Source organism: Gouania willdenowi, chromosome 13, assembly GCF_900634775.1.
Source record: "Gouania willdenowi chromosome 13, fGouWil2.1, whole genome shotgun sequence".
Taxonomy (NCBI): domain Eukaryota; kingdom Metazoa; phylum Chordata; class Actinopteri; order Blenniiformes; family Gobiesocidae; genus Gouania; species Gouania willdenowi.
This window is the reverse complement of record NC_041056.1, coordinates 28,746,825-28,767,690: the sequence shown is the minus strand read 5'-3', so window position 1 is coordinate 28,767,690 and position 20,866 is coordinate 28,746,825. Positions and strand designations below refer to the sequence as shown.

At 36.6% G+C, this 20,866-nt stretch overlaps 1 protein-coding gene across 2 annotated transcripts in view; it reads right to left on the bottom strand.

The window, feature by feature from the left end:
• lsamp (limbic system associated membrane protein) overlaps positions 1–20,866 on the bottom strand; it is a 721,324-nt gene that overhangs the window by 655,844 nt on the left and 44,614 nt on the right. Inside the window, exon 1 of one of the 2 annotated variants that reach the window (XM_028465482.1) lies at positions 2,743–2,761. The exons of the other annotated variant lie outside the window; for it this stretch is intronic. The gene's annotated coding sequence lies outside the window, so the exon portion shown is untranslated. Of the gene's footprint in view, positions 1–2,742; positions 2,762–20,866 lie in introns of those variants that run through there. 2 annotated transcript variants of the gene reach the window in all.

Below are 20,866 nucleotides of genomic sequence, written 5' to 3'. Positions count from 1 at the left end.
CTTCAACATAATATCTACAGTATTCTACAATTGAAAAAAAATAAAAATAAAAACCCCTAATAAACAATGTTCCAATACAGTGTATTATGACTAAACAATACAGTGTACTGTTAGTCAGTATGGGGCTATTGTTAATGCCATAGCCGTTATATGTAGAAATAGTTAATTGCTACTTTAAATACTCCAATTATAGACTCTGATATAGAAATAAGACCTTCATTAAAACCAACTGTCTTAAAAAGCCAATGGCCAATCTTCCTTCTTTAAGCAGGAGGTAATTGAGATAGACTGAATTGGAAGTGGAAAGGTGCCTTGTGGTCCAATAAACATTATGAATATAAATCAGTTACACTGAATTAATAGTGTGTCCTCATGGAAAACGATATCCCATTCGTTAGAAAGCCCAGCCTTCAGCTGTCAGGAATATTGAGAGTATGTGGGTAAAACACTGTGACAGATGTAATATTACTGAGGAGCTTTACACGCTCATGTCCAGACTCCTAAGCCAGTGGGTTTGGGATGTGAGGAGCAAGAAAATCTGTTCACTATTCTGTTATATTTTAATAGGAAAATACAATTCTTTAGCCATAGCTTAACTAAGAGCTAATAGTCATATGTTTGTCAGTGTCTTGGTTACTTACTATCTCTGTTGTTTTAAGAAAACTGATGTATAGGTTCATGTGTTGGACATCTGAGTCAAAAATACATAATCACTGTTTTTGCTAACCCTCTCTGCAGTTCTGGATTATTTTTCTTATTATTTTTTGACTGTGGAACAATTGGCAAACCTGCTTGTATGGTAGACACTGAACATTGTGGATAGCTTTGCATCTTCTTAAATTGTTGTATTTTACAACAGTGCTGTTTTTATTGTAATGTGGAGCCCCCTGGCTCTGAAATTAAAATAAATAAATAAAAAATGAATAAAAAAATAACAGGGAAAAAAAGGGATGTTACTGAATAAAGAACAATACCATAGGCCAGCACCTAAAACTGCTTCCCCAAGGTTTGTAACTTCTGGTGTAAAATCTTTTTTTTTTTTTTTTTTCCCCATCAAACAGATTTATTGGCATTAACACAAGCTTGTGTATATAGTTCTTCTTTATATAATTAGAAAAAAAATGCACTTGTTGTTGACTTTGTTACCTTCTTGTATGCTTGTGCATTGATGGTTGGCAGTTCATACCAGTATTGTTTGCTTTAATGTAATTTAATGTAATCCTGAAAATGTCATTTACTGCTTTAAAGAGTGACTAAACCCCAAAACCACTTTTTTTTTCTGCTGAAAACAAATGTATTTTGTATGAAGTAGTGTTTTTGGTAAGTATATGTGGTAAGAGTGACTGCCCTCTATGGATTTAAACCTGTCTATTCCAATTGACTTTTGCTATTGGCTGAGAATGGTAGTTTGTGACATGAACCACCACTGTTAGCCCCGCCCCTCCTATGAAAACTAGCACCTGTTGACTCTGTAATCTGTGACGAGTCAGTCGGATTGAGATCATTGTGAAAAACAGAGAAGTTTAGTGAGTACTGATTAGGTAATTAGCATAGCATAAATTGTTCTTTGGAAATTTTACAGTATAGACTGGGCATGTCTTAACTGATTCAGGAGCCCCGCCCATAATCAAGGCATTTTATGATTTTCTAGCCATCAAGCTAAAACCTCAGGGTTTAGTTACTCTTCACGTGCAGAATGATCAGATTTTCTATCACACTGAGACACCATTGAATTAACTGCTGTGTGTTTTGAAGCTTCTGTTAGCAACACATCGCTCTGTTGTTGTGTTCAGAATCACTTTGTTCACAGCAAAGTGCAAAAAGCAAAAAAAAGTGTTGTTTAGTGGTTCTTAATGGTTTTCAACCAAAGGGTAAATTAGAATTCAGTGTGTTTATTGGTGTTTTTTGCACTCATCAGCAGGGGAGTTACATTGGATAAGTTGTGTACTGGAGCATTATATTCCCTTTCCTTACAGAAGATGTGTCTCTATTCAGGATAGTGACGTATCGGTTTTCATTTTTGTCATCTTCCATTGGTTATATGAGCTTGCATCTGCTGTTTGTTTAACATTTTTCTATAGTTTTAAACATGAAAATATGCACAACGAAATACTTCCTATAAACACACAGGGTTGTAGTGTTCAACTGAATGACACCAGTGAGTTTAAGCCAGTTTAACTCGCCTTGACGATCTGATTATGCATCTGAGTGCATTGCATTAGCAAACCTGTCACATAATTAAATAAGTAACTTGACAAACATTTTAGAAGTCACAGCAGAGCCAAATGTGACCTTTTCTCCTGAACAGTGACCAGCTTTAGAGCTAGTGCCTACATCCCCTTTGACTATAGACCACCTAAGGACGGAGACGCAGGGGCCTGTGCACAGGCGTTTTAGCATTCAGAAAATGAGCTCTGCTGTGCAGCCATTATTATGATCTTTGGGTTTATGCTGTGAGCTGTTCCCCCACTAAGGCAGCTCGAACCTGATGAATGCAATTCATCACACAAACACCAGCTAACCATATGGCTGTCACTGCATGAGGCAGAAAAACACAAACAAGCTGCAACCGCCAAAGTCAATACAAGCCAATGTAGAATGGAGCAGGGAGGATTCAACAACCGAAAATAGCACTTTTACTTTCGACTCAACAGACAAAAGCCAGGTAAAAGCGAAAGGCCAAAACTCTGTCCAGACCAAGAAGAACGCCACTGATTATATACTACATCATGTATTTGTCACCTTAAAAATCCAATGAATATGAATTTAGAACATGATGGGGTTTACCTGCATGTCAGGAACCATGGTTGAAGATTCAGTAGGAAGTAGACCATTTGGAAGGAATGCCCCAGAAAAGAGAGAGAGGACAAAAAAGCTATTAGTCACTAAATAATAATAAAACAGAATACAGAAAGAAAAAGATATTATACAAACCAACATGAATTTAATGAAAAGCCAGCAGAAGCAGACATGTATATGATTCTTCTCAGACTGATGTTTTCCATTGAGTTTTTTAAAAAACAACAATCTTACTAGAAATATGGTCAGTATTGGTTAAATTTATTATTTTTTTTCTTCATACAAAAGGATTCAACCCTTAGGCCAAATTACTACCATCACAGTGTTTGCATTTAAATGTATTAGCGTTTAAAATAATAAAAAATCTTTTTTTTTTCTTAACCCTTATATTACGTTTCGGGTCAATTAGACCCATTACAAGTGCTTACAAGTGCCAGTCTAGCAGTGGCACTTGTAAGTGCCACTGCTAGACTGATTCATCATGCCAGTCTGAAAGTAGAACCACACAGCTAATATGTCATCATTGTTATTAAAATATGTTTTATTGTCTAAACACACTTTCTTTGCTGACCTGAGGGGGCCGCAACATGCCATGCTGTATCTAGTCTATTAAAAGAAGAACAAGTGTAGTATAGAGAGAGGCCGTGTTTGAAATATCATACCTAAGTATTACCCATACTAAGTTTGACATCAAAATTAGTATGTAGTGCATTCACATTAGATAGTATGAAGAGATTGAGTGTGCGATAAATACCCGGATGTATACTATATTGAGACATTTTTTTAGATATGCATGGTGAGAACACCAGTCATGCTCAACCGCCGCATGCTCCATTGCCTTCATCACCTTCATCATCATCATCATCATCATCATCATCATCATCATCATCATCATCATCATCATCATTATTGCTGTAAAGCGTGACCGAGCTAGATGCGCTAAAGATATGAGGAAATAACTATTGACTTCTATAATACACAGTTTTAAATATCAATTGTTTAAAGTGACCTGAGCTGAGTCTCATTAAAATATGTGTGGGAACAGTTTCTGGTCCATCCTCATCTGCATATGACAGCTTGTTTCACTCTGTAGTGGATCAAACTGTGACTTTACATTGGACATAGTATGAAAATAGTTGAATCTGTGACCAACGTGGACCAACGTGGACAGAAGTCTGCATCTGTCAGAGTTTTAATTAATCGGACGCACAAGTCCGTGTGGCTTCAAATGTAACTAAGTCCATATTTCTAGAGCAATATAATGTTTCACCTTATCGAGCAGCTGCACGTATTTCAGGGTTAGAAGTGCATAACGGGAAAAGGATTTACGCACACCGGAGAATGCCAGATAGCCAGATTTGAATGGGAACACCCACATTTCAGGGCTGCTGCACCCAAAGTACATAACTGGAATGAAGGCGGGTAGTGACTGACTTAAGTGCAGGGGGAGAATAGCACACAGCTAAAAACAGCGCCACTGTGTGGCTTTTTGGACTTACACGGATGGGAGAATAGAGCCCTAATAGCGTAGTAAATATTTTGCTACCTTAATTTTTCCTACTATGATAAACCCTAATTCTAACCTTAACCCTCATGAGCAGTTCACCAGGTGTGCATGCCCACTGTCTACCATAGGAAACTTAAAAATCAAGCATTCCCTTTTCAAAACAAAACCATCTATTCTTGTCTCCCATTAGTTTTTAACGCTTTTGTAAATGGGGCTCTTGTTTTAAAGTTTCATTAGTAGCACAATGGCGGACGATATGGAATCTGCAGAATCTCCGAAATGTCGACGACATTTAGCCTCAGTATGCAGTATTTTGTAGTTATAGGTTCAAAATGCATCATGGGAAACTCGGAAATATAGTTCAGTGGGAACTCTAATCATACGTAGTATATAGTAAAAAATACATACTCATTGAGTTTGAAGTTTATAGTACATTAGTTTGCAATTCCGAACACAGCCAGAGTCAGCATGCAATGTAGACTCCCCCTTCTGTTAGTAACAGGTTATCAAAAGTATGAAAAAGCGATCAGAATTATGTATGTACTCTACATTAAATGCTCACCAAAAAGTTGACAGTAGTTACCTGATCTTATGCCTTGTGACTCTAGTTCACTAGAATAAATTACAGCCCCCCATGACCCCGATCAGGACACGGGGTGATGAATAAATAATTATTCTTCCTAGAGTTTTTAATAAGACTGATTATTTACACATAAACACCAAAGGGGAAAGAAGATGAAGTGCTTCCAGGCACAGCCACCCCCTGAAATTGTGTTAGTATGATAATGAACAGGCAGAACAATTTGTTCCCAAACACTTGGGAGAACTGAAGACTTTGAAATTCTCAAGTATAAGTCAGAAATGTATGCGTTCAAGCGTTTCCATTATCTACCCAACTACCAGTTCTAATTTGGTAGGCAGAGAAAAAATATACTGATATTGTTTGTATCTTGAGTCCCTTTTTTTTCTTACAGGCCATTTTTAGTGCATGAAGCTACTTCTCTGTCTTGTCAACGTGTATGAATTTGTAAACGGAAGTCTGATGTTCTCTCTTTATTTCCCAGATAGCACGCATACGTCTCGCCGATGTCGGCCTCAGATTGTATGTCGGCATTCTACTCCTAATGCGTCATTATGAGTGTTTTTCCCCCAAAATCGGTGATACCATTTATAAAATTGTAGAACTGTAAAATGTTTTTGTGCTGGGGCTCTTTTGGTTATGATGCAAAAAATACATTTATGATCATGAACTGTGTCTCTCTTTATTTTGTCCACACATAATAAGCTATTTAGTGGTAGTATATTGTTTTTTGTTGTTGTTGTGATATTGTCATATTCCAGATCAGATTTAAGTAAATACTTGACTATGAATATAGAGATATTTATACTAATTGAATGATCCGAGCTAAATAAAGGTTAATATAAGCTGTAGAGAGGCCGTGCTGAGCATTTTTAATCCATTGTCCAAACGCTGATGTCTCCGTGATGTCTGCCCAATATCTCCATAATACGTCTAGCCGATGCAACTTCATTCATTGTGCCGACGTCGGCGAGATGTACTGTATGTGTGCTATCAGGGAAGCGTGTCCGATCCCCTAAAATTGAGAATATACTTTGAGAAGAAACATTCATTTTCTTTTTCAAAGATGCCACTGGTTTATAGTGGAATAAACAGCCAATAAATGACTTTACCAAGCAGCCGCCTGATGACCTGAGCATTCTGCCTGTTCAACATACTCATACAAAGAGAAAGAGAAACAACGCTATCTGGTTTGCACTCTATGTGTGAATAATATCTTCCTCCTTCAAGTTTTGATCTGATTGTCAATCAATAAGGATCACAACAGAACAGGTTTTCTCTCCAGAGGAGATTGGACCAAGGAAATACAGAGATAAAGGGATAAACATTGTGATTGACTCTAGGAGTAATACCCAGGCTGTCACTCTCAGTCTGTTCACATTTGTCTTCCTTTGATTGAAATTCAGTTTTTAAAGATGATCGGAGAAAGCTGTCTTTCCCAATTTTCTACATGTAAGAGTTTAGAATGGTTCTCTTCATCCGCTCTTGATTTTCCTTCCATTATTTAATGGCACCTCAGGGAGGAATAGGTCAACAGTATAGATGATGGGATTAGGTAAAACGAGGTGAGTCAGGACTCTTATCAGCTGTAAAAGATAAGTGGGTCCTACAGTGAGTTTTAACAACACCAGGCCCCAGTTTACTCTAATGCTTGATTAATTCTCAGGTTGCAAACCAAATACTCCAACACTGAGGGTTTTATTTTGGTATCATAATGTGCAGTGTTTTCAACTATAAAGACAATAAGTGAGTATTGCTGTCAGCGACTGCACTAGAATATACAAGCACAGATGCACACATTTTATTCACCTTCAAACAAATAAAAACGCTTTTTTTATGTGAATATTTAACGGTTTTTACGGATTAATCGTAAAGCTTAACTGAGGGCATCAACCATAGCTATTAATCTGGCAGGACACAATGGACTAAGCTCAGGGGAGAGAACTAATTGAGTTGGAGTTTGTAAAAAGTGATTCAGCTATAAAAAGTTTACCTCAAACCATAAAAAAAAAAAAAAAAAACAAAAAAAAAAAACCTACCTGCCCACATGTTTGTGGTGTAAAACTTGCTTTAGCGTAAAACTACAATACTTTAGAGCTATCTGGATATCAAGGTGATACCCAATTTATCTTTCAAAGAGTAAGTGTGTTTGGTGACTTTTGAAATCAAACAAGCCAATGCAGCATTGTAGATTAATAACACTTAACATGTCTGGAAGGATGCGTGTTTCCAAATTGTTTCTCTATATATTTTTATTAAGATTTACCTCTATTAAACCTTTATTTGTATTTTAACATGGCTTTTCTGACATTACGGCCCATATTTCAGCAGCTAAGCCCAGACAGCACACCTAGAGGCAGAGTTGTGTCTGCCTCTAGGTGTGTCAAGGTGTGTCCTCCCTGATCATTTAGGGCAGTGATTTAGCAAGATAAACGTCTCGGAAAGGAGAGTTGGAAAGGGACCTAACTTTGTTAGTATTGCAAGTTTCCCTGTTGTCATCCTTTTTCATGAAATGTAACCTAACTTTCTGCTGGCAGCACTGGTGAATGACATCAACACACTAGCTGTGTAACTTGCATAAGCTACGTACCATGCAGGGTGACGTCTTTCACGAACGCTGGGATCGATAAGGGGAATGGTTTGCAAAACTGTTAAAAGATTCTAAGGAATTCAATCATTGGGAACCGGTTCTAAACAACAAGCAGTTTTCGATTCCTAGCCCAATGTGTTGCTGAAGCTTTTTGCTTGCTTTGTGTTTTTTTTTTTTCTCTCGGTAAAATGATTTATTTGAAAGTGATGAGTACGACAAGGAGAAATGCTTGCATTGTGAAAATTTTACAACGCAGAAGGGTTACAGTAAATCTAAGTTCATCTAAATGTGCAGGACTAACCAAGATTATTTTAACACTTTGAGATTAATAAATGTTTTACAAATTAAAGTTATTATTATTATTATTATTATTATTATTATTATTATTATTATTATTATTATTATTATTATTATTATTTTGGGAATATCTTTTTGGCGTGGGTCAATGGGTTTGTGACTGCATCAACCAAATACAAAACAATTGCATATTAATTATAAGTTTATTGTTTAAAACAGTGGCATCTAAAACTCAAAACGTGTAATTAAAGATAATGGATGGAACCAAGTGTAACTAAACCCCCAGGTTTTGGCTGATTTTTTAGGTTAATCAGGTTAATCAGGTTAGGCTGATTTTTTAAATTTAAATTTTTCTATTAAAAGCCTTGAATATGGGCGTTGCCCCTGGAGTAGTTAAAACATGCCCAGTCACTCTCCGACTTGCTCAACACCCTACAAACACACGAACACACTACACCGATGTGACACTCAACCACACACACATAACCCTACAGTCACTATAGCATGCATGGGCTCTCAAGCCATGAGAGCCCTGGAAAACCATCTCTCACACAGTGAAAAGGGGTGACAATGTGTGCATACACAGAGACAGACGGGGATACACACTCTATGTGGCTGTACATACACACAGAGCTAGATTATTATCTTTTTAGAAGCACAGAGCTACAACCACCCCAGCAGCTGAACGCAGTTCGCAATGGAGCTGTCAATCAATGCTCACTGACGACTGAGAGAGGAGGAGACAAGTCCCTCCTCCCAGCTTTTAAAGGTGGGGCGGAGCCAACGATGTTTATTCATAACACAAAGAAACCTGAGAAACATCACACACTCCTATCCTCAGCCAATAGCAAAACTTAGGATCTATCAACAGCATTACTTCAAACCCAAACTTCAAACATAAAAACGTGGGTTTGGGGTTTAGTTACTCTTTAATTTTGATACATGTGACTGTAGCTTCCTCAAACTTTACACCAAAGATCCAAACTCTTTCAACTTTGTGTTGCGCTGTACCCAACACCATCAGAATCAAAATGACTTTATTAATACCAGTTGGGAATTACTTTTGTTATGAATGCTCATTTTTACTGTCACACTGGAAAAAGCATTTAGAGGAGATCAGAGTTTCAAAGTCACTCAATCTGAAGCTTTGTTGTTGCCTTTTTTACATCACACCTTTTTTTCAGCTCTGCAATATAAAAAAAGCACAATAAAAATGTAAACTCCCTGTGCTCTCAGCGTGAGGCCATTATTGAAGCATTTCATTTTGACTGGAAAACAACCTTGCCTGTAATTAGTATCACGAAAAGTCCTTGCAGGCAGAAAACATGTAAAAGTAACCAACCTAATCCTTCCAGTGGAAAAAACTAATTACGCTCTTCCTATTACAATGGAGGAAAACACTCAGCAAGGTGATCACTTTTTCAAAGTAAATGAATGAATTCAAAGGGTAGTGCCTACTACCTATAGTGGAAATGTAAGACAGCATGAGTTTATGTTTCCTGTAGCTTTTGTTAAGCATGGCTATCTCACTTTTAAGATCCCAAATGAATGTTTTGGTTTTGAAAAAAAAAAAAAAAAAATCATTGTATATCTGATACTATAAAATACAATTTCATTCATATAGGTTATTGCATAATTTATATACATGTAAAGTGTAACTAATGTATTTTACTAGTGCATCTTCTCTTTTTAAAAAGCTGAACTCATGCAGAAAAAAAGATATTGTCTGACACAAAGTTTAAAATGAATGCCTTTGCCTTGCTAAAAAGCTATAACACCATATTAACCATGTGTAAAGCGTAGGTTGACGTGAAATAGTTGGTTCCTGTTGATGTCATCGTTCTAGCAACACAGCCAGCCTCATTCTTTGCTTGTGCTAGCAGAAGAAAAAGTACCGTTTTCAAACTGTTTTCGCAATGCTGATTAAAGAAAAAAAAATAAAAATTAGAGTGCAAGAGAGTTCAGCAAAGTCATTAGAATATTAATTCTTACAAGAAAAAAAATCTGAAAATGTGTTTTTTGAATCCAAGGAAAGGTCAATAGTGTGGCCTGTAAACAGAGCTAATGCTAACAAACCAATAGTAAGAGCAGCAGCAGCATTATCATTATCTCTGGACTGATGAACAATTCATCACAGCAAACTATGGAGTTTTTTCAGTGACATCAGGCCAAAACTTTGTATTAAAGAATTTAAACTTGGAATTTTCAAGCAAAGATAACTTTTTTTTCCGACTTTATTTCTTCCAAAATCCAGTGATAATCTATATACTTGCATAAGAAAGTCGTTCAGATGGTTTCTGTAAAATATGTACACAAGAAAATATAACAGACACACATGCCTTTTGCCTAAACCTCTAAAGCAGTGATTCTCAACTGGTAGGACCCAAAAGTGGGTCGCAAGCCTGTACTGGGTGTGTCACCAACAACTGGTCAAAAATAAGTAAATACTTAATGTCTCTTATGTAGGACTTGTCTTTTATTTGGAAAGAAACTTTTATTTTGACAGGCATGCTGTGAAATGCATGTTGCACAGGGAAATATATAGATTTATGTTTCAAAAATAGATTATATATTTGTTTTTTCAACAGCTATTTTTGAAAAACTAAATTTGGTTGGTTGAATTCTAAAAAAAGAAAAAAAAAAGTGGGTCGCGATTTGATGACCGTGGCAAAATGTGGGTCCCAGGGTGAGACCAGTTGAGAACCCCTGCTCTAAAGTAGCATATGAGTATAAGGTACTTACTCTTTCATAGGTCTGATTATTCCAAATGGAAAATAAGCTCAGAACCAAAACTAAGCATTTCTACTCCAGGCTCTTAAATGTGCATAAATGAAGTTCAAATCGAACCAGATAACTTTCCTGCAAACTAGAGACAAATAATCAGCTGTAGCTGGGCGTAGGTCCTGCAGAGTCAGCAGACACATGGATTCTTGTCCCATTAATAGGAATTTATTGCTAGCACATGTGATTTTGCTAAACATATTCAAAGGACTGAAGCCAACATAAACTCTGCATCTGATGAGCTGAGATCAGTAATAAAGGGCAGGGGGAATGTGATGACCTCTAATAAAGAACTCTAATCCTAATCTTTATGTCCTCTCTCCAGGTCTTCGTGGCAAGCAGCTCACTCAGAAAAGCACCTCATAGTTCCACTGACATGTACTAAATCAATTTAAGAATAAAACCATATTATAAACACAAAAGCACAAGATTTAATCTGATTTTAAGTGTGACTGTATTGTATATTTTCAGTAGAAGGTAAAATGACCTGCAGCAGTAGCTTCTACAGCTCAGTCCTAATGGTTTTCATTCCCTGCTTTAATCTTCAACTGTGGGCAGTGTATCTAAGTATCTGAATGGTATTGATTACTCGTTCTGGCTCCATGCCGGAGCAGAACAACAGTCATCTTTACAATAAATAACAAAGCAGTTACGGCTATGGCATGATAGAGATGTTGGAAAACAGGGAAGAGGACATTTTAGCCAACACAAGGAAGTTGAAACAAGCACAAACCTCTGCCAAGCTCCAAATATCCTCTTTTCCAGATATTGGCAGTTATCCGGATCAGTGATCCAGATTAATGCCGTGATCATTCATACTTTAGACTTGCAAGGAAATTCTATCCACATTAATAACAATAAAGTAAGTCCATATGTAAGGGCACCCTTATTTCTTGAAAAATACGATGAAATGCACAATCCAGACATGGTTCGGAAGCAACCCGAAAGAACTGAGTCAAGTTTTATGAAGATCAGTCAATTACAATTATAAAAGTTTGCCAATGAGAGGGATTTTTTTTTTATTTTAACTGATCCAGAATTGGTACACTGATCCGGATCCCACCAAATTTGAATGGAATTTTACATGGAAGGTCTATATTTGGTTAAAATAATGTACGAATCCCTTAAGTGCTTTTGACGTCATTTTGCTAAAAGTAAAAAAAAAATAAAAACAACCACTGGTGAAAATATGACTTCCTTTGCCAAGGTAAAAACGTGTGGGCACAATCTTCAGAGGGTAAAAAAGCATCTGCTGCAGCTGTTATATTCTTTAAAAAGCAGAAAAGACTTCCCTTAATGTACGTTAATTTTTATATTTTATTTTTCCTATGCAATGACAATAACTTTCTTAAAGAAAAAAAAAAAGGAAATAGTAATTTAGCTTGTAAGTATTCTGTTTCTTATTCACAAAAAGTTCACAAGAGTTACTTTCTCCATTTGCTATGTTTGGGATTATAATGATTTTATGTGTATTGATAACCTATCAATATGCAGTTTGCCATGTCGTGCTCTTTAGAAGCTTTTGTCAGCTTGAACAATAATGTTGAATATAGTGTTTCTTCCTACAGAAGGTGATTATAGGAAATTGAGGTCTAGAATCAGTTTATATGAATAAACAAGAGTTGCTACTGAAGTTTATAATCTGAAGAAATTATACCATTTAAATCAAATAGAAATAATCGTAATGACTGTGTTCACCTCAAAGTATGTTTATCACTATTTTCACTATTAGATACAATCAGCTTTACACAAAATGTAAACAAACCATCTCATGATCTTAATCATGCCATGGACCTTGTTCTAACATACTGTATGGTTTAGATATTGATCACCTGACAATATATCTACAAAATCTTATTCTTTCAAATCATTTTTTGTTATTCTTTGAATTCAGATTATCAGCTTGCTTAAACTCTGAGAGAAGAGTACACGATAGTAGATCACTGTCTGAAAAAGTTGTAGCTCGATTTAAAGATTTAGTTCCATCACTGCTTACCTCTGATCCATATGATATCTCAACAGAGAGTAGCAATCAATGTCTTAAGACATCTTTTCAACAGTGCAATGCTGTTGCTCCACTTAAAAAGAAGACGTTATGTCATAAAAGGACCACTCCCTGGTATATTTCTGAAATGTGTCTTTTAAAACAGGCATCGCAAAAACTGGAAAGGAAGTGGCTCTCATCAAACATGGTAGAAGTTCATATAGCCTGGAGAAAGAGTCTGTTAGCATATAAAAAAAAAGCTCTTCACAAAGCTAGAACTTCCTAGAACGTTCCTACTCAATTTTATTAGAGGAAAACAAGAATAATCCTTGGTTTCTATTCGACACTGTAGCCAGGCTCACCAATAGCCACAGCTCTGTCGAACCCTCTACGTATTCTTGTCAACCTAAGCAGTGATGACTTCATCAACTTCTTTACTGATAAAGTTCGAACAATTAGAAACAAAGCTAATGTCCCCCCTGCAGGAGTGATCAATAATTTCTTAAATAAAGCAGCTTCTGAAATAACTCCAACATGTAGCTTTTATTTACTCCATATTTACTTATTTTACTCCAATTGGTCTATCTGAGCTGACCTCAATAGTTAGTGCTTTTAAACCAACAACCTGTCTTTTGGATCCAATCCCAACTCCACTATTTAAAGGTTCCATATTATACTGTTTTTCATCAATTTCACACTGCTATCGAAGGTCCAACAACACTGCATTCAATATGCATTGCCCCAAACCCATCCGTGGTCCTGAATTTCAGCTGTCTAAAAGTTGCTAAAATGAGCTCTGCTGAGCTCTCCTGAGAACAGGCTGTTTCTGTGACTACACCTTTAAACGCAAATGAGCTCCGTCTGTCGATGCCTACAAAACGTAGCCGGCACGTTGTCATTAAAAATGAAATGCAGCCACTGTCTCTTCAGTTCTTCTGTGGCTGGGACAGAATATAGGCACTTATGTTGACTTGTACAACTAACAACAGAGCAATTTGCGTGTCTAGGTCACCACATAAGGGGGCACCAAAAGAAAATCTTGCCTAGGGCACCAAAGAGGCTAGGGAACCAGCTCCCATTCTTAGCACGGGAGGCCTCTCTCCACCTTTAAGGCTAAACTCAAAACCATCTTATTTGCTAAAGTGTATACCGTATAACAGCGTTTATCTAACCTATAGAGCGGACAAGGTCTCGTCTGTAACAACGGCATCTCCAGACCATGGAGACGCTGCTCCTCAGCCTATGGCTAAACTCAAAACTTATTTGCTAAAGCATATACCGCATAACAACGTTAACCAAACCACTAGAGCGGACAAGGTCTCGTCTGTAACGGCCACAATTACAGAAGATGGAGTTGTTCCTAACCTAACAATTAGGAACAAAGCCCTAAACCCTACAGGCAGACCTGCTAATACTGTATCAAAATTTTCTGCAGTTTGTGCCTTCTCCTCGCCCTTATCTCTCTTCTCTGTTTCAGGTGTCTTGAAGCTGGGGTTGACAGTTCCTGATCTGTGGTTCACAGCTCAACTAGTCTAGGACACTCTGACATTCTATATCTCTATCCTGTTCTGTTGGTCCTTCTGTCCACTAACCCCTACTAGTGAAAGCAGATGGCAGCCACCTCTGAACCCGGTTCTGCTGGAGATTCCTACCTGTTAACTCATTCAGTGCCAGCCATTTTCAAATTTTCTACCCCCCTCAGTGCCAGCCGTTTTTGAGCATTTTGACTGATTTTAAAGACCCACAGAATATTTTCTACTATGACTATCTGAAATCTGACACCAGATTCTGAAAGATTGAAGCCTCTACTGTCATGAAAAAAAACATTTGTTTCTCGCTCGCTCTGTTCTTTTGTAATCAGCCATTGAATAGAGCAAGTTTTACACAAATCTTCAGTTTCAGAGCAAAAAGCTGAGAAAACAGCCTTTTTGTAAAAAAAACCCTGTCAGTGACTTTAAAGCTATTTTTTTGCTTTAGTGACAACTCTAACATCTGAACATTGTTTCCTTATATAAAACATAAACACACTGAGACCGGGCTTTTGATGGCAACATTATTATTATTTTGCTGTCTATGTCAGAGTTGAATGGATTTAACTACCGTCAGTCTGCACACAAACGTAACTTCCTCTTCCTCCCGACACGCAGCAATGATCCGTTTAGCCCGGTTAGTTGATGGTTTCATCTCACGATCACAACATTATCAATAATCCACTCAGGTCCACACATGTTATGTGTTAGTATGTGGCATCAGTGGCTAATCTCTCATCTAAAGGTGCACCACTGCCATCGTCAGGGCACAGTTGGTCACTACAACACCCCACAGCTTAGATATTGATGAGGGACCTCCGCCTGGGTGTTTTCTCGTAATCCCCGTGAAAAAACGCAAATGATGAGTTTCTCGTCAATGGTGCCGAGCGTTTGGATTTCAAATGACGAGATATCTCGTCGGGGGCACAGAGTGAGTTAAAGGGCGTTGTTTCTTTCCACTGTCGCTAATGCTTATTCATGTGGATTGTGTTGGCTTTTTTCTTTCTTATTACACATTTTAAATTTTGATAGTGCTTTGAGATGACTTTTGTTGTAATTTGCTCTATTTAAATAAAGCTGAATTGAATTGAATAACTTCTAAGACATTACATCCTCCCACCTCAATGGTTCGTGCCTGTTGCTGTAAGCAGGCTGCATTTAGCAGGTGGGAAGTTAGTGTTAGAGAACAAAAGACAAATATGTATAGATATTTAACCTTTTTCTCATAATTTGCCCCTTACATTGCTGGTGGCCTATAATGGATTAACATGGAACAACTCATTTACAACTGACAAAAAGCTGAAAAACATACAGGAATTTACTATTCAAAATACTATGTTTACTGTATGATTTCAGTTTGGATACTATTTAATTTTGTTCATTATTTTTTTAAGAAAAGCAACAATATACTGACTATTGATCAATTGTGCATACAATCCTCGCAGTACAGAATAAACAGGTACAGTATATACTGTAATGATATATACAGTATATAAAGCTCTGTCATGGACTCAAAATCTGTACAGAATGTACAAATCCTGTGTTCTCAAATAGTTAACACATGTTACTTCATGTTCTTCTTTCCTACCATTTATTCTTTTATCAGCACTTTCAATGTACTCGACAACTTGTTGCAAAAAGTGTTGTGTAAGTGTAAAGTAAATGTGATATCTGGGCCCCAAAGGATAATTAGCTCTTTAGAAACGTAGCTTTAACAATGGGTACAAAACGCCGAGAACATTTTGTGGCCTGATGCTAGCCAGAGTTAAACCAATAATTAACATTCTGCTTCTGATAGACCATTGTAATACATGGAGCGTCTCTTTGTTCTTTGCTATTAAATGTCATTAACTGGAGTCTTTGTACTGTGTAACATTGGGTCTTTGCTGTTCTTAACTTCATTATTTTTTTTTTACTTTGTTTAAACTCTTTAATGAGGCTGATATTCTCTACATATCAACTTCAGTTGGAGCAGTGTTCACCAAACTTGTCTTGAGTACCCACAGAGCACCCATCAGTTTTTGTATTTTTTTTTTCATTTAAATGTTGTTTTAACATTGAACATTTACTCCAAACCAAATATCAATTGTTTTTCATTAAAGTTAAAGGCACTTTTTTATACAATGTATTGTTGATTTAATGTTTTTACTGTCAATTGTAATGTTCTTATTGATTTTTAAACTATTTCATGTTTTCTGCTGCACTTGTTAATCATGTAAAGCACATTAAAATGCCTTGTGCATTATTTATTCAAATAAATTTGCCTCACCTTTGGAGAATCAAACTATTAAAAAGTGAGTAATTCATTTTTTACCCGTGTGCATTCTTTTATTTTGTATATCAGGAAAGACATCCGCTTGCATTTTTTGGTAACTGCTTTTATAATGGCGTTGGTGGTGTAATGGCTAAGGAAGCATACTTGTAATTGGAGGGTTAACAGTTCGAATCCATCCCTAGTCCTCACTGTGGGATGTTGAGAATGTCTCTTAACCCTAACTGCTCATGTTGTACGTCACTTTTGACAATAGCCTCTATAAAATAAAATTGGAATTAGGGTCTGGCGATATGGATCAAAAACATTATCTCAATATTTTTTTTTCACAAAATGGTGATATATGATAATAATCTTAACATTTTGAACTCAAAACAGTCTTACCAGAAAGACAACTGTGGTTTAAAGCAATTATTAACAAAGAGCTGTGCAATATGTGACACTTTTCGCTTTTTCTCCTTTAAGGGACAGCACGTGTGAGTGAGTTCTGTAGTGTTGCTCATTTAGGAGAAGGTCTGGGTAAAGCCGAATCAGAAATTCCTCTAACTGTGCTTTACAGGCTGTTTTGAGATGCAGCAACTCCTAAAAAGAGTATTTTAATACAAAATAAGCTAAAACATATACATATATAAGCTATTAAAAAAAAAAAATATATATATATATATATATATATATATATGTATATGTGTATTGATATAGGCGATATTGTATTGTTCTATATTGCCAAAATAGAAAACTTGATACATCTTGAATCTCGATATATTGCCCAGCCCTAATTGCAAAATCTTCAACATGATAGTGAATAAAAAAAATAAATACAAAAATAAAAACAAAGCTACCGGTACATTATTGTTCATTCAATTGATGCCATTTATTGTCAATGGGTGGAAAAGCTCTGTGCTAAGCATGACCAGTGTCTGAAATAGGCTTATAAAATTACTGATTATGTTGGGAAATTCATAAATACTGTATTCCCAGTACCCCTGGTTGGGAACCAGTGCGTTAGAGGTTCCTTTCTGTTAAATATTACTATTGACCTCCAACAGAGCTTTAGCCTATGTTTGCAATAATATTCTTCAGCTATATCAGATCTCCTGTTTTGACAGTGGTGTAATTGATGTTATAAGAATGTAAATAGATTGTATTGCTTCAGTTTTATTGTATTTGCAAAAGCCAGGCCTTGTGACCTCAGCTGTGCCAAGCTGAAATTAAATTTTCCATCCCTGTCTGTGCCATGTTTGTAATGTACATTTGAGAAGTATTACAGGCCTTTCCTCCCCGCTGGTCCCATCCTGGTCTCTCTCTCTCTCTCTCTCTCTCTGCGACCGTGGCTGAACGCTGTTAAGCTGGTTCAGTGCTGGGGAACTTTCCGGCAGCCAGATGAGTAACCTCTGGCAACATGACAAGGTGTATGTAGCCATGTAACCTTGGCAGAGAATGATGTCGCTCTTCCTTGGCCTACTGCCAGCTACGTCTCTTTTAACTCCCTGTGGCTCACGTCCACTGCAGGAGCTCTGAACTGACACTGGCAGCTCACTGAAAAACACACAGCAACAGATGCTGCTGACACACAACCTGTGGCATTTAATATAGATCATGCAATAAGTAGAGACTTCCATTTTACTTTTGTTTTAAACTCTACCCACTTTACCCATTTCTGTGTCAGTTTATCCTTGTTCTTTTTTGCTTTTGTTTCATCAGCTTTCTTCAATCAGATGTCATCACTGGTTTTTAAACTTCTCAAAAGTGTACCAAACATGGTTAATTAGTGAGAATGCAGGACGCATCCTCACTATTGTTATCTGTTTTTTGGGTTTTTTTTACCTCCGTTGCTGCTAATTTCTTCTTTAATTCAGAAAGTTCCTGAGATTTATGCTTGTACTATTATGATTTGTAACTTTTGAACTTTTTGACATATTATATTTTTTTCTTTCCCAGCCATTCTTCTACTAATTTTGACCATTTGACCTTAAACATGTTCAGCTACTCCCTTCAACATTTTTCAACCCATTCCAACTTTGTATGCTAATGTTATGTTAATGCTAGCTAATGCTAATTTATAGTAATGCTAGCTAATGTTAATGCTAGGCTAAAATTATTGTTAGGTTAATGCTAATGTTAGGTAATGCTATTGCTAGGTTAATGCTAATGCTAAGTTAATGCTAATGCTAATTTACACTAATGCTATCTAATTGTCAATTATCAATATGTTAATGCTAAACTAATGCGGTGCAACACTGGCCAGCACCTGTATCCTCACTTGCATTTCCTTCAGGAATCTAGTTAAACATTGTTGTTAACTTCATATTTTCACATTGTAGTTGCGTCAATATAAACTACACAAGATTTTGGGAGTGATTTGATGGGCCCTATAAAATCATTTTTATTTATTTTTTTCCAAATATTTACCAAAATTTTCAGAAAATATTAGTTTGTAACTCCTGTGAGGAAAAAAAATAAAGAATAAAGAAAATCATAATCAATCAAAAATGTATGTCAAAAATAAAAATGAAATTTAAAATAATGTGTAAGCTACAATTAAATGGTAGATATAAGTTGAACTGACATGGATTATTCTGACTACTCCTTTTTTTATTTATATGTCATATAAAAATGTATGAGCAGCATTAATATCACCCAATTTTCCCCTCAAGAATCAATGGTTTTGATCAACTTTATTGAAATTAACCTAATTTAAATTATCCTGATAACATCATTCTAGACCATAATGATCACACAAAAACAAATGGATGCAATGATGTATCAGTTATTTCACCACTAGGGGCCAGAATAGTTTGTTGGTGCACCAAATGAGCTGAAATATTTCCCCAAAAGAAACGCTCTTTGCCTCACGATGACGCGTTTCATCCACATTCAGTCAATTTCAATGTTCAACAGTTGATTCTGTTTTTATTAGTCGATTCCGTGAATCCGTCTGTGATTCCGTTACCGTGGAAATTATAGGGCCCTATAAGCCACCTGTTTATTTTAGTTATTTTGTCTCTCGGTTTTCCGTAATCAGGGAAAATCAAATCCCCTAAATAAGTCATAAGAATTATAGTGTTATCTTGGAATATTAGGTTGGACTATGTCAAGGAAAAGTAAAGTCTTCCTGAGTGAAGGGTGTGGCATGTCCTTATAAAGCTAGGCACACCTGCAGGCAATCACCAGTGATTGGTGATGAGTTTGGGGTACAGACCAGAATCTTCATTCAGTAACAAAAGCAAAGGGGGTCGGAAAATATACCAATTAAATCATCACTCAACAAGAAATATTTAAACCATTACAATAGCTCTGTAGAGTGTTGAAGGTGTTGATGTTTGCCTCTTGAACCCCAACGGACCCGCTGGCGGGGGCGACTCCACCTCCACACAGAGGTCTATAACAAGAGCCTATGTGAAACTATGAAACTACAGGCCGAGGTGAATCCATTGGTATACAGGTCGGGAATGTTACGTACCAAAACACCGCCATAAACTACGTAAAATTGTGTAGTCAGACAGATACAGCCATTACTCGCATCTGAGCACTTCTCAGTTGACAAATCCATCCAATGATCTGCACAGAGCTTGTGCATAAAATGGCCGATCCCTCCTATACCCATTTCTGATTGGCCAGGGCTAAAGCCCACCCCCATAGTGTTTGATATCGCCCATTTCTACAGGCTCTCAGCTTTGTAACGCTGTGTCAATCATTCTGATCAGTCAAAGCATTGCTGAATTACAGCCCTGCGTAACGCCACCAAAAAGTGGAACCAAAAACAGCATTGCGCATGGCATCGTAAAGACCTGAATAACAATGGATATGTGTTTATTTTAAGCCAAATTGCAGCACCTAGTGGTCAAAAATAGACTGATAATTATTGGAATCATTTTGACTGACATGTTGTATTACTGTTACAAACTTGTTTTCAAACTTGTGGCAAAACGGGCTTCTGCCTAAACTTTTTTTATACAAAAACATGTGTAATGTTTATTATTATCAAAGTTGCTGTAATTGATGTCCGTACATTAGTTTAATTTGTTCTGCTTTTACAGCCTTCGATAAAGATAATTGGCTCTATTGTTGATGTAAATCTCAAGTTTTTTTTGGGCGAACTACAGATTTCTGTATTTAAAACATGATTTATTGTCACGCAGTATCATGTATTTCTAAAATCATCAGTAACCTACTTTATTCTGGAAAAATAAAAAATATAGAAGCTTAGAAAAACGTTATGTGCTACGGGGATGTGATTTTCCGAGAAAAGTGGCTGGGGCTTAAGAAGTAAAATGTAGCCACATCCGCAACATTCCTTATGTGGCCTACTTGCTAACTACACTTGCTAACTATCTGTTCATTACACATCTTTAAGCCAAAAACAATCCATATTCAAATGTGATGAATCTACCAAATTAGTAAAAACACACATTTAGAATATGAATGACAGCGGAAAAAACAAAAGGAAAGTACGTTTTTTAACAGCCTTTGTCAGAGCAAGTGTAAAATCACCAGCCGTTTCGAGAGCTTTTACACTCCTCATTGCTA